General features: G+C 27.2%; 1 long non-coding RNA gene across 1 annotated transcript; it reads left to right on the top strand.

Moving 5' to 3' along the window:
* Positions 1-8,740: 8,740 nt before the first annotated feature.
* On the top strand, positions 8,741-12,132 carry LOC109124080 (uncharacterized). The gene is made up of 2 exons (XR_002031981.2): positions 8,741-9,364; positions 11,794-12,132. It is a non-coding gene; the product is annotated as an uncharacterized LOC109124080 (long non-coding RNA).
* The last annotated feature ends 798 nt before the right edge of the window (positions 12,133-12,930 follow it).

Here is a 12,930-nt window from a genome sequence, read left to right as displayed (position 1 = left end):
TTTCTCAATAAATTTTCTAAATTCCAAATTCTAAATCCTATTTTCAAAACTTATGTCTTCAAGCAATTCTTCAAAATCCCAACTTTTAGATTTAATCTTCATGGTTTCCAATCTCACATAATTTTCCAAACATTTCCAATTTCGAAATTTATTTCTTTAAGAAATTTCATTCCTCAAACATTTTTTTTTAAGTTTTAATTCTCAAGTTCATTCTTTTTAAAATTCCACCTCTAAACAATTTTTTAAAATATGACTTCTAAATTTAATTTTCAAAAATTCCATTATTCACGTTCATTCATTTAAATATTATTTTCGTTATTATTATCATTATTTCATTTATTTATTTGTTTATTTCCTTTAAAAATTCCAATCATTAAAGTTCAATTTTTCAAAATTCCATTTTCCAAATTTAATTTTCAATCTCAAAAATTCCACTATTCACGTTCATTCGTTTAAATATTATTTTCGCTATTATTATTGTTATTCCATATTTATTTATTTATTTCTCTTAAAAATTCCAAATCATTAAAGTTCAATTCTTCAGAAATCTGACTTCCAAATTTAATTTTCAATATAAAAAATTCTGATATTCACGTTCATTCATTTAAATATTATTTTTGTTATTATTATTATTATTCCATATTTATTTCTCTTAAAAATTTCAAATCATTAAAGTCCAATTCTTCAAAAATTTGACTTCCAAATTTAATTTTCAATCTAAAAAATTCCGTTATTCACGTTCATTCATTTAAATATTATTTTCATTATTATTATTATTATTATTATTCCATATTTATTTATTTATTTATTTTAAAAATTCCAAATCATTAAAGTCCAATTCTTCAAAAATCTGACTTCCAAATTTAATTTTCAATCTCAAAAATTCCATTATTTACGTTCATTCATTTAAATATTATTTTCGTTATTATTATCATTATTTCATTTATTTGTTTGTTTATTTCCTTTAAAAATTCCAACAATTAAAGTTCAATTTTTCAAAATTCCGTTTTTCAAATTTAATTTTCAATCTAAAAAAGTTCACTATTCACGTTCATTCGCTTAAGTATTATTTTCCTTATTATTATTATTATTATTCCATTTATTTATTTATTTATTTCTTATAAAAATAATTCCATCTTTAAACAATCCTTCAAAAATCTGACTTTCAAATCTAATTTCCAATCTAAAAAATTCCACTATTCACATTCATTTGTTTAATGATCATTTTCGTTATTATTATTATTCCATTCATTTACTTATTCACTTATTCATATATTTAAAATCTCATATCTAAATAATCATTTGAATTTCCAATCTCTAAATTCAATTTCCAATTTCCAAAATTCTAACTTTCGCAATTATGTATCCAATCGTTATTATTTTTTCTATTCTATTCATTTGTTCGTTTATTTAAAATTTCATCTCTAAATAATCCTTTAAATTTCCAATTCCTAAATTCAATTTCCAATTTCCAAAATTCTAATTTTCGCAATTATTTATCCAATTAATATTATTTCGTCATTATTATTATTCCATTCATTTATTTATTCACTTATTCATTTATTTAAAATTCCGTCTTTAAATAATTTTTCAAAATTTTGATTTCCAAATTTAGTTCTCTAAAATTCCAATTTTTCTATCTCCGAACTTAATTTTCAGTTTCCAATACTCCAATTCTCAAATTTATTCAGTTATTAATTTATTATTATCATTTCTAAAAATTCCGCCTTCGAACGATTTCCAAGATTTCCAATTTTTATAATTCAATTTTCATAGTCCCAAACTCTCAAATAATTTTCAAAATTCCAATTTCTTTCAAATTTAATTTCTAAAAGTCTTATTCTTACATTTAATTCCTAAAAATCCAATTTTCAAATAATCTCTAAAACTCCGATTTTCAAATAATCTCTAAGACTCCAATTTTCAAATGAATTTCAAAAATCTAGTTTTCCCTCAAACAGATTTAATTTATGTTTGGTGATGCATGTGATATGTTTTGTACTCTTTATTGTACACTAAACCCATTTTTATGATAGTGCATTGCTCGTTCGTGGCCCAGGTACGCATCCACTCCCATTCTGGTCATTCTTTATGCATGTGTTTGATTCCCATATGTGCATGATCGATTTGAGTATCCATTGATTTTCCTATTGATTGCCACGTCGACTTCATTTTATTAGTAGAGACCCAACTTTAGGGACTTAGAGGGGTACTATGGTCTTTATCGTACCTTCCCGATAAGTAACCTAACCCCCGAGTCGGATCCGATTTTTCACAGACCACCTTTTCCAAAATAAGGAGTCATACTTAGGGTTTTCTTTCTTATTTTGTTTACCCTTTTAAAAATAAAACAGAAATAAGTGGCGACTCCAAGTCATTTTTTTAATAAATAAAATCACTTTCAAAATAAAAATCGAGCTCGCCATCAGGTGGAAGAACATGAACCAAAATACGGGGTCCACACCAAGGTATAAGAACAAAGCTCTTTGATAAGGAAATTCTTTTTGAATTTGCTAATCTTGTTGTAACCATCACTCCTTGTGATTAAGAGATTAATCTTGTTGGAATAGATGTACCACCTAAGATATTAGGTACCCAACTCATTCATAATCTCATTCAAAAAGAAATTTTAAGCATCCCTTTATGCATTTCAAAATTTCAAATTGATATTTTGAACTAAGGATTTTTAAGAAGTTGTTTTCACATCTGTGAAAACAATTAAGTATGATTGGATTATTTTAAATCCTAATTTTCAAATTAAGTTTATTAAAGGAGAAAATTCATTTCCTGATTACTCAACTCATGAAATTTGCAGGGTTCACTATATATATATATTCCTCCTATTTTTTGAGAACGTGAAAGGGTGTAAGATTTTACAACACGTGGCATACGTACTATTGCAACATATATGATAAGATTTATAATTTTTGGGAAGAACTTTATACGTATAGTTTTAATTTAATTTTTTTTTTAATATAAATGAGTAGACAAGCATGCCTTCCTATCATTTGGAAGTAATAAACTAGATGCACTGGATGCCAAAACAGGTTATGGACTGGACAAAGCAAAGGCATAGGTATGAACGTGGAAATGTTAATATTTGTACAAATAATAATTTAGTAGTCATAGTAAGGGAGTCGTAATCCAACACTTGGGAAGTTGAAAGATTTTAATATTTGTACAACTTTTTAAATAACATATTTTAAAAATGGTAATTATAAAAATAATTTAGACGTTAAATAAATAAATAATTTCAATAGAGTTATATTGTAGTATATAATGAGGTGAAAGCCTGGTTGGCAAAAAAACAAAGACCTCTGAATGTTATGAGGTTGAGTAGATAAAATAGAATAAAACAGCCGACAACGGGTGGAGTTTCCAATCATGCTATTTCGCCGTCCATTATTTCTTTTTTATTTAAAGAAAAATATCTTTTTAATAAATTTTTAGTGTGATGATGAGAATAAAATATTAATGGGAGTGAGAGTGAGGTTGCCAAAAAAACAAAGACCTCTCAATGTTGTGAGGTTGACCACATCAAATACAATAAAACAGCCGACTGCCGATGGAGTTTTCAATCATCTATCATTTTGCCGTCCATTATTTCTTTTTGTTGCATTGAATCCTACGTTGATGTTTTCAGCTTTCTCTGTAGTAGTCATTTTGTCAACGTTTAACTCAATATTCTACTCTTTGAGCTTTCATAGGAGTTCTCACTACTCTTCATATTTGCATTCTTTACTACGTTGATATTTGCATCCTTGTTTGATCCTTTTAGTTAAAAGAATAAGAGTTTATTCTAAAAATGAATAATTTTTTTTTTCAAATAAATAAATAATTTTAATAGAGTTATATTATAATATTCCATATTAATTAATGCAAAGAAGTTTTTGAGATTATAAATATAGTGAAGTCTTCTTAATTATAGGTACATATTAATTATTTTTGAAAAAAACAATTTTGGTATAAATTTTAAAATTTAAAGTTATATCTGAAAAATATAACGTCAAAATATGATGCTTAAATTGAATGTAATTTTTTATTTGAGTTATCATGAGATACCGTAAATTTAGAAATGGAAGTTTTAATTGTTATATTTTTTAAAAATTCTGTGAATATAATAATAGTATGATGATGGTGAGTAATGAGCGAGTCTGAGGTTAGGTGGCGAAAGTCCAAAAAGCAAGAACTCAGAAGATTCCATGCATGCCATCACTTGTTTTCCGATTATTAATAAAACACCCTTTCCTTCTAACCAAACTATTTTCACATTCAGGAATCTGCAATTCTGCAATTCTGCTATTCTGCTATTCTGCCTTCCCAAAAGTCAATATCTGAAGGTGGCTTGCTGCTCTCCTTTCTCCTTTCACCAAAACAACCGTTTCCTCGTCGATTTATCACCCAATACTCACTGCTGTTTCCCATTTTTTCATTTTCCTTCTCTCCGTCTCTCCCTCTTGCCAGAAAGCCTTTTACTTATTTTCGTTTTGGGGATCACTGAATTCCAAAATCCAAAGCTTCTTCAATCTCTTCACTCTGTAACCCTTTTCTCTTTTTTATCAACTATTTCTTCTTCTTTACCAGTAATCACTCTCCTTTTCCATTTTCCTGATTTCTGTCTCTCCTCTCCTCTCCTCTCCTCTCCTCTCCTCTCCTCTCTTCCTGAAAGAAAGAAAAAAAAACAATCCAGCTCTCTTCCACAAACTCTGCTCTTTGAAGGCTGAATTCATTCTTTTTTATTATATAATTTTTTGCTTAACTATTTTTAACATAAATATTTTTGTTAATTTTCTTTCAATATTAAACTCTCTTTATTTTCATGAAAGGAATAATTGATACTAATATGATTTAAAGAAAATTATAAATTTATTTTTATATTCTAAACCAATAGCAAGGGAGAAGAATCGATTTTGGAATGAATGAAATACTTATTATAAGAGTTATAAAGTTTTAAAATATGAAATACTTTGTTTATAGCCCAAAAATAACTATCACCCAACAAAATGTAGAAGAAGAAAAAGATAAACAAAATATAGATATTAATAAAATGGCGAGGTTGGAGTTATTGAAACCAACATTTTATTTTATATTTTTAATTACATAATTTGTGATAGTAAATCAATATTTTGGTAAATATCAGATAAAATATAGTTAGTTTGTTTTTATGTTCTAATATTATTAATATGACCATTTATCAAATCACGTCAATAAAACCTTTTAAAAATGATAATTAATTAATAAATAAAAAATTAGGATAAAATAATCATATACATATTACTCCAACATATAAATGCTCTACTTGTTTTAAGTTAGTAAAATTGTATTGGAGAATGAATAAATGAAAAATACTAAAACCAAAGTATTATATAATGAGAAGTCTATTAGTTTTAGACAATTAATAAAAATAAGCTTTCCTTCTAAATGAGTTTCAAGCTGCTTGTTGTGAAGTCTAGTTTAGTTTCTTGAAAGAGGATTTGAAATTAATTTTTCAAAAGGTGAGTGGTACTCAAATGATTTGTAAAGTTAGAGTTAATAAAAATTATATTATAGAATGTATAAATGAAAAATAACAAAGCCAAAGTATTATATGTAGTTTTAGATCCCTCATAATAGTAAAGTTTCCTATGTAGAAAATATGTAGATAAAATTATGAATTTATTTTGTGCTTTTTCATGTTGACATATTCACCTCCACCTTTCATATTCTATTTATATGTGTCTAGTTATTGAGAATGTATTAACCAAATGGATCATCAATTGCATAGGCTGCATTCCCTGCCTTGGAGTCCTTGCGTGTATGTCGTCTAGATAATCTGAAAGCATTGTGGCACAACCAACTTCCAGCAAATTCCTTTTCCAAACTAAAGGGCTTGGATGTAAGTTACTGTGATGAATTGCTGAATGTTTTTCCCCTTTTCGTGGCGAAAGTCCTTGTGCAACTTAAGGACCTACAGATATGCTCTTGTGGAGTACTAGAGGCAATTGTTGCTAATGAAAATGAAGATGAAGCAACATCTTTATTCTTATTCCCTAAACTAACCTCTCTCACACTCAATACTTTACCCCAACTCCAAAGATTTTGCTTCGGAAGGTTTACTTCAAGATGGCCACTTTTAAAAGAATTGAGAGTGTTCAATTGTGATAAAGTGGAGATACTATTTCAAGAAATAGGTTAGAAAAGTGAACTTGACAACAAAATTCAACAACTGCTCTTTTTGCTCGAACAAGTACATGTCGAGCTTTTAATTTAAATTTCTCTAGCCTTTGTTGAGTATTTAAAATTTTCACCTGTTACATGATAGTGCCAATTATCAAAATTTTGCCTTAAAAAAATCCATCCACCTTTTGCGTTTCTTTATTCTTATCTTATTTAAATTTCATTTTTTTTCTTAAAATTTATATTCTCTATAAAATCTAAACAAGAGTTTCAAAAAAGAACATATCTCAATAAATAAAGTTAAAAGTAAAATGAAATAAAGTTAAAACTATAAACTAACACTCTACAAAATCATCTTAGAAAAACTATAAAATAAGCTTTTTTATTTTTTATTTTTTTCATTTTTTTTACTTTTTAAAATTTATTTTCGTTTTATATATTTGAAGGAAGAAAGTTGCCAAATAAATTGTAATTACATTATTAATTCAACCCATTAATATAATGTCTTATATTAGATAATTAAAAAATTTATAGATGGAATCTAAGATGAATCCATGTATTATATTGTAAATTAGTTTACCATAAAATCCAATTCAAAGTTGTAAAAATTTGAAACTAGATAGTTTAGTGTCCATTTGGATACACTTTAAAAAAAAAATCAGAAATTTGTATATAAAGGTAGAACATCTTATACAAAAAGTATAGATTTACCTTTCTTTAAAAATAATTTTTAAAATTTTTTTTGGATATCACAAATTTTTTAAAGTATTACTTACATAATGTAACCCTCTAAGAGTTCTTGTATCTTATATAAAAGTTTAAAAAAAAAATCCTCTTATTACCTCATTTGGAAAGCAAAATTTGGAGGTTTTTTTTTTTTTTTTTTTTAAAAGTTTCATTGGATCTTCAAAATCAGGAGGCCTTTTCTTTTCTTTTCTTTTCTTTTCTCTTTCTTGATCTTCTTCAATCTAGTTTAAATTTTGTGCTTTGTTATACTGATATATTATCCTTTAACCTCTTATTTTCTATTTACATGTGTCTAATTATTAGGAATGTATATGTATATATTATTAACTAAAGGGATCATCAATTGCACAGGTTGCACTCCCAGCTTGGAGTCCTTATTTGTAGGCACACTGGATAATATAAGAGCATTGCGGCCTAGCCAACTTCCAGCAAATTCATTTTCCAAATTAAGGAAATTGCAAGTAAGTGGATGCAACAATTTGCTAAATCTTTTTTCGCTTTCTGTGGCGAGTGCTCTTGTGCAACTTGAGGACCTACATATATTGGGGAGTGAAGCGGAGGCAATTGTTGCCAATGAAAATGAAGATGAAGCAGCACTCCGTGGTTTACACCATCTCAAAAGATTTTGCTCTGGAAGGTTTAGTCCAAGTTGGCCATTTTTGAAACAATTGGTAGTGCACAATTGTGATAAAGTGGAGATACTCTTTCAACAAATAAGTTTGGAATGTGAACTTGAGCCACTCTTCTGGGTAGAAAAGGTGCGAGTTTACCCTTCCTTGAATTTTCTAAATTTTATATGTTACATTATAGATCTTAATCTTTTTAGCTAATGTTACATTGTTTTAATCGTAGACTTTAATATCATAGGAATTTAAAGCGATTTCAAGTAAAGTTATATTTTGTTGCTAAATTAATCATACTACATAAACTGATGTGAATATGGAGAATAATATACAATTAATTACAAGTAGTAGATTTTTTGGAGGTGCAACAAACATAGCGATTGTGTACAAGAATACTAGAAACTAAAACCAATTATTTATAAAATTATCCTATTTGACTTATGATAAAAATAAATTACTTTGGATTTTTTTTAATATAATAATTTTTAATTAATATTAATTAGACTTAAACACTTCTTGTGATGCCTTAAGAACGAGTTTATTTAATTGAATTTCATACAAAATTGCATTAATTTATAGTGGTGTTTATTTAGAATTTAACAAAAAAAAAAATGTTGATGTTTTATTTGAATTAATGTGCAATATTGATCCAATCTATTTTTAGCCACATTGCATCAAAACTTGTCAAAGTGTACCTTGATTATTTAGACACAGTAATTCATTACGCCTCATATGGAAAACAACAACAACAACAATTATAATAATTATAACAATAATACTGTTTACTTATTTTCTCCTAATAGCTCTTTGATCAAGAAGGAAATATAATTATTAAATATATAAATGTTAGGTTTGTAGATAAAATGAACTGATTTACAGTTTTTTCTATTTACTATGGTATCGCCTTATTTTTCAAGTGGTCATGAGTTTGAACTTGAAGGGGCTTGTTTATTTTTATCATTTATTGAGCTATTTGCAAGCTTAAAGAGGATTGTTGTATATGTGTGTATATATAACTTATTTATTTATTTAAAAAAAATCACATAAATGAAATGTCATTCCTCTTATGTAATTTGGTTTGCCATGAAGCATTTCCTAATTTGGAAGAACTGACATTGAGCTTAAAGGGCACTATGGAGATATGGCGAGGCCAATTTTCAAGGGTGTCTTTTTCGAAGTTAAGCGATTTGATGATACACTATTGTCATGGTATTTCGGTTGTGATTCCCTTGAATATGGTTCAAATACTACATAATCTAGAACAACTAAAGGTGATAAAGTGTGATTCAGTGAATGAGGTTATTCAAGTAGAAAGGCTTCCAAGTGAAGAATTTCATGTTGAGACACTTCCACGATTAATTGAAATATGCTTGAAGGATCTACCTATTCTAATTCATCTATTTGGATTAGGCCCATATTTTCAAAGTCTTCAAGCTCTAGAGATAATTAGTTGTGGGAGTTTGATAAATTTGGTAACACCATTAATGGCCAAAAGACTGGTGCAACTCAAAAAGCTTATTATACAAGAATGCCACATGATAAAAGAAATAGTGGGAAATGAAGGACATGAACTAACAGATAATGAGATTGAGTTCACTAGATTAAAGAGCCTGGGACTTTATCATTTGCCAAATCTGAAAAGCTTTTGCTCATCAACAAGATATGTCTTCAAATTCCCATCCTTGGAAACAATGGTGGTGAGAGAATGTCATGGGATGGAATTTTTTTGCAAGGGAGTCTTAGATGCACCAAGGCTAAAAAGTGTACAAAAAGAATTTTTTGAAGAATGTTGGCAGGATGACCAAAATACCACCATACGCAAGAAGTTCATGGAACAGGTATGAATGGAGTAATTCCCCTAACTAATTCTTTCTACTCTTAATATCATCTTTTCCTTGGCTCTATAAATATAGTAAATACTACTTTAATCTTATTTGTCTTAAAGGTTATTTGGGGTTATTCTACTTAAAATGTCTTTATCTTTAACATTTTTGTTAATAACATTTCCCTTATAAACATTTTTAAAAAGAATCACTTCGTGTTTGGATATAAACTAAAAAAAAATGTTTTCATAGTATTGTTTTATATAACAGCAAAATGATTTTTTTTTTTATTTTATGAAGTTATTGTCCAGGAATCATCACTTCATATTTTTTACCACTTTCAAAATTTTGTCAAACACCTAATTTTTATAAGAAATGTTTTCAAGCATTATGAAGTATTATTAACACCTTTCAAAATCACTCCCAAAAAAAATTCTTAATTTATTTTGTATGAAGAAAAGACACAAAACAAGCCTATAGAATTTTCATTTTATTCAAGTCTAAAAGAACATGTTTAATTTCTTAATATAAGCAAACTGTCTTAATATTGTTTGTTGCCTTGGTGACATCATCACTCTTTCATATTTTGATTTCTTAACATGTTTAAGAAGTCATGAGGCTTTCTTGTGACTTGAGAAGTAAAAAGTGTTTGCCAAAAAATTCATAGATATATATATACACACATTAGTTAATTCAGGTGCAAAACTACAAAGAGAAACTAGCATTATAGTTGAAGCTAGAGGTTAGGATATCAAGTTAGAATAGTTAGATAAAAAAAATTTGATACTTAAGGTTTCATTTAGATACACTTTCTTTATTTATTTGTTTTTCAAGCAAAAGATAATAGCACATTCTATATAAAATATAGGAACTCTTATACAAAAAGTATGAACTTACTTTATGTTCTTTAAAATTTTAAAATTTGAGAAAGTAAAAATTTTTTAATACCTCAATTTTTTAGAAACTATTATCCTTTCAAGGTAAGTCTTTAACAATTGTTACATCTTATATGGGAGATACTATTATTTTTTAAACAACACATTGATTATTTAAGAAATATTGGAAGGTTCACGTTATTGTGTTTTGGCAAAAAAATTTGAAGGCCCAAGTTGGTGCAACAACTATAAAGCACTTGTCAAAAAGTTTATGTATGTATGTTTAACCAAATCCAAAGGTAGAGAGCAAGGAGTCCAGTATTGTGATTAAAAAACTAATTTAGAATAGACATAAGAGCTAATCTTTAATTTAACTTGGTTAAATAATCAAGTTAGAATAATTTGAGCAAGAAATGTGATAAGTTCATTGAATAACCACATTAGCTTTGATAAAAAGATATCTTACAAGTTGGAATTGTTCTAGAATTGGGGTTTGAGCCCTACTTTAGCAAGCTAGAAAATTCAACAAATTTTTTTTTAACTTTTATTTGCTAAGCTAGAGTTTGAGGGAGAGGCCTAAGTTATCATCACATGTTTGAAGATATATGATTCTTGAATTTTCAAAATTGTTTGAGATTTAATATAGATTTGAACTACTGTGAGATATTGAATGGGGATATTTACCTATTATGGACAATGTTCTCATTTTCTTTTGGTTTGTAGATTAAGAAGTCTAATTGGATAAAAAATAAATAAATAAATTCTTGCTAAAACCTAAAGAGTGAAGGATATTGTGTTGGGTTTAGTAAAGTATCAATTTAGCTAGTCCCAAATAGAAAAAATAAAAAGAAAAAAAGGAATATGTCCTATTTCCATTTCAATCTAAAAAATTATTTTTTGATAGTGCAAACATCATTTAAGGGCAAAAGGTAATGTAAGAATTCTCAATTGTGTAGTCTTTTATCATCTTTGATTTTGTTAACAAAAACATAGAGCATTTAGCAAAAAATAATTTAAATGGTCATGTAATGACCTCATCCCATCCTAAGCTCAGAGATTAATTCTAATATCTTTTGTGACAATTTGTTCTTGTTATGTAAATATTATCCACTTTGGTCCTAATGAGCTCTCAGAGCATTAAAAATCATCTATCTAGTTAAGAGAAATCCACCATAAAGTTATAGAAACTTTTTCTATCTAATATAGGATATTACTGGTCATGACAATATTTTTCCTTTTTTTAAAAGTTAAAGGTAGACAATTATTTGAAGTTCTACACCAAGATTCTACATAGAGGGTCTCATTTTTATATAGAAGAACTAGTTAATACTTAAGGCAATTTATAATCTTTATCAATATTGTTACCTAAATGTAATTTAAGAATATGCATTAAATAAATAATATCACTTTCAGAGAATACAAGGATAATATGAAACATTAGTTTGATCTAGCATTCTATGATTCACCCTCCAATCCAAATTAATTTTCGTTCTAATTATGTTAACCTTCATCATTGTAATTTTCATCTTTCCTATCTAATATGAGGCTCTTTGTTTGCAAAATGCTTAGGGTTATAAAGAGGAAGAATCTGAAAAATTGGATTCTATCAATTCAAATCTTAGGGAGGAGGATTTTGAAGAAGACTGATTTCATTTTCCATATGCAAAACAAGGAAGAGGTGTTTGTTTTTTCTACATAGTCTATGTGAGTGAAACACTGCCTTCAATTGTTTTTTTTTTTTTTTTCTTTTTTTGTTTTCTTTTGTGCATGTATATTATTACATCTTAGAAGGGCCTTTGTTCTTAATGTCCTTTTTTAGGTATGTTGGACTTTTTATTTTGAGGAGATGCATAGATTAACATTTGTGGTAGAGAAATGTCTGCTAATGATGTTTCCTTTATTTAAAAATTTTGAACAAATAATTTTTGTAAGGAAGCATTTTTAGTTAACTTCTCTCCAAATTACTCTCAAGCGAGCTCTTAGTATATAACGCTTTTAATAGTATTGCTCCCATTAGAAATATTTTTATGAAGAACTACTTAGTGTTTTGATGTAAACTAAATATTACAAAAAATGGATTTTTGGAAGAATTGGCCACCTATGAAGTAATTGTTCAGAAGTGATTTTTTGAATTTTTAATGTGATTTTCAAATATGCTTCCAAATATTAGGAGATGCTTTTAATAGGGGTAACGAAAATACCCATCAAGGTGGATCTTCGCAAGGATCTATCCCTAATTAGGTAGGGATGAGTAATCAAGGTCGAGGGGGAAGGAAGGGAACCCTATTCTCTACTTCAAACCCATCTTCTCCTCCTTAATTATATTTTATTATTATTATTATTATTATTATTATTATTATTATCTACTTCAAACTCATCCTCTCCTCCTTAATTATATTTATTATTATTATTATTATTATTATTATTGCATTTTAAAAATATTCTTTACATTTTCAATTATTATTTAGAATGTTGTACAAAAAACAATGGAAAACACCTCAAATTTAATATAAAAAACAGTTTACTTTCAAAACAAATTCTTAAAAAAAAATATTTGTTGTTAAAAATTTGTTAAACGTGCTTTTTAAGTTATAAAAGCAATTTTTTGTTACAGAGAATAAAATATTATTTTAAAAAATAATTTCTATGCAAGCCCTAACTCTTTATTCTCAAAAAACTAAACACCTTCGACAACAAGAGAGTTAG

The sequence above is a fragment of the Vitis vinifera genome, chromosome 15 (genome assembly GCF_030704535.1).
Source record: "Vitis vinifera cultivar Pinot Noir 40024 chromosome 15, ASM3070453v1".
NCBI lineage: Eukaryota > Viridiplantae > Streptophyta > Magnoliopsida > Vitales > Vitaceae > Vitis > Vitis vinifera.
This window is presented reverse-complemented; position numbering and strand designations above follow the sequence as displayed.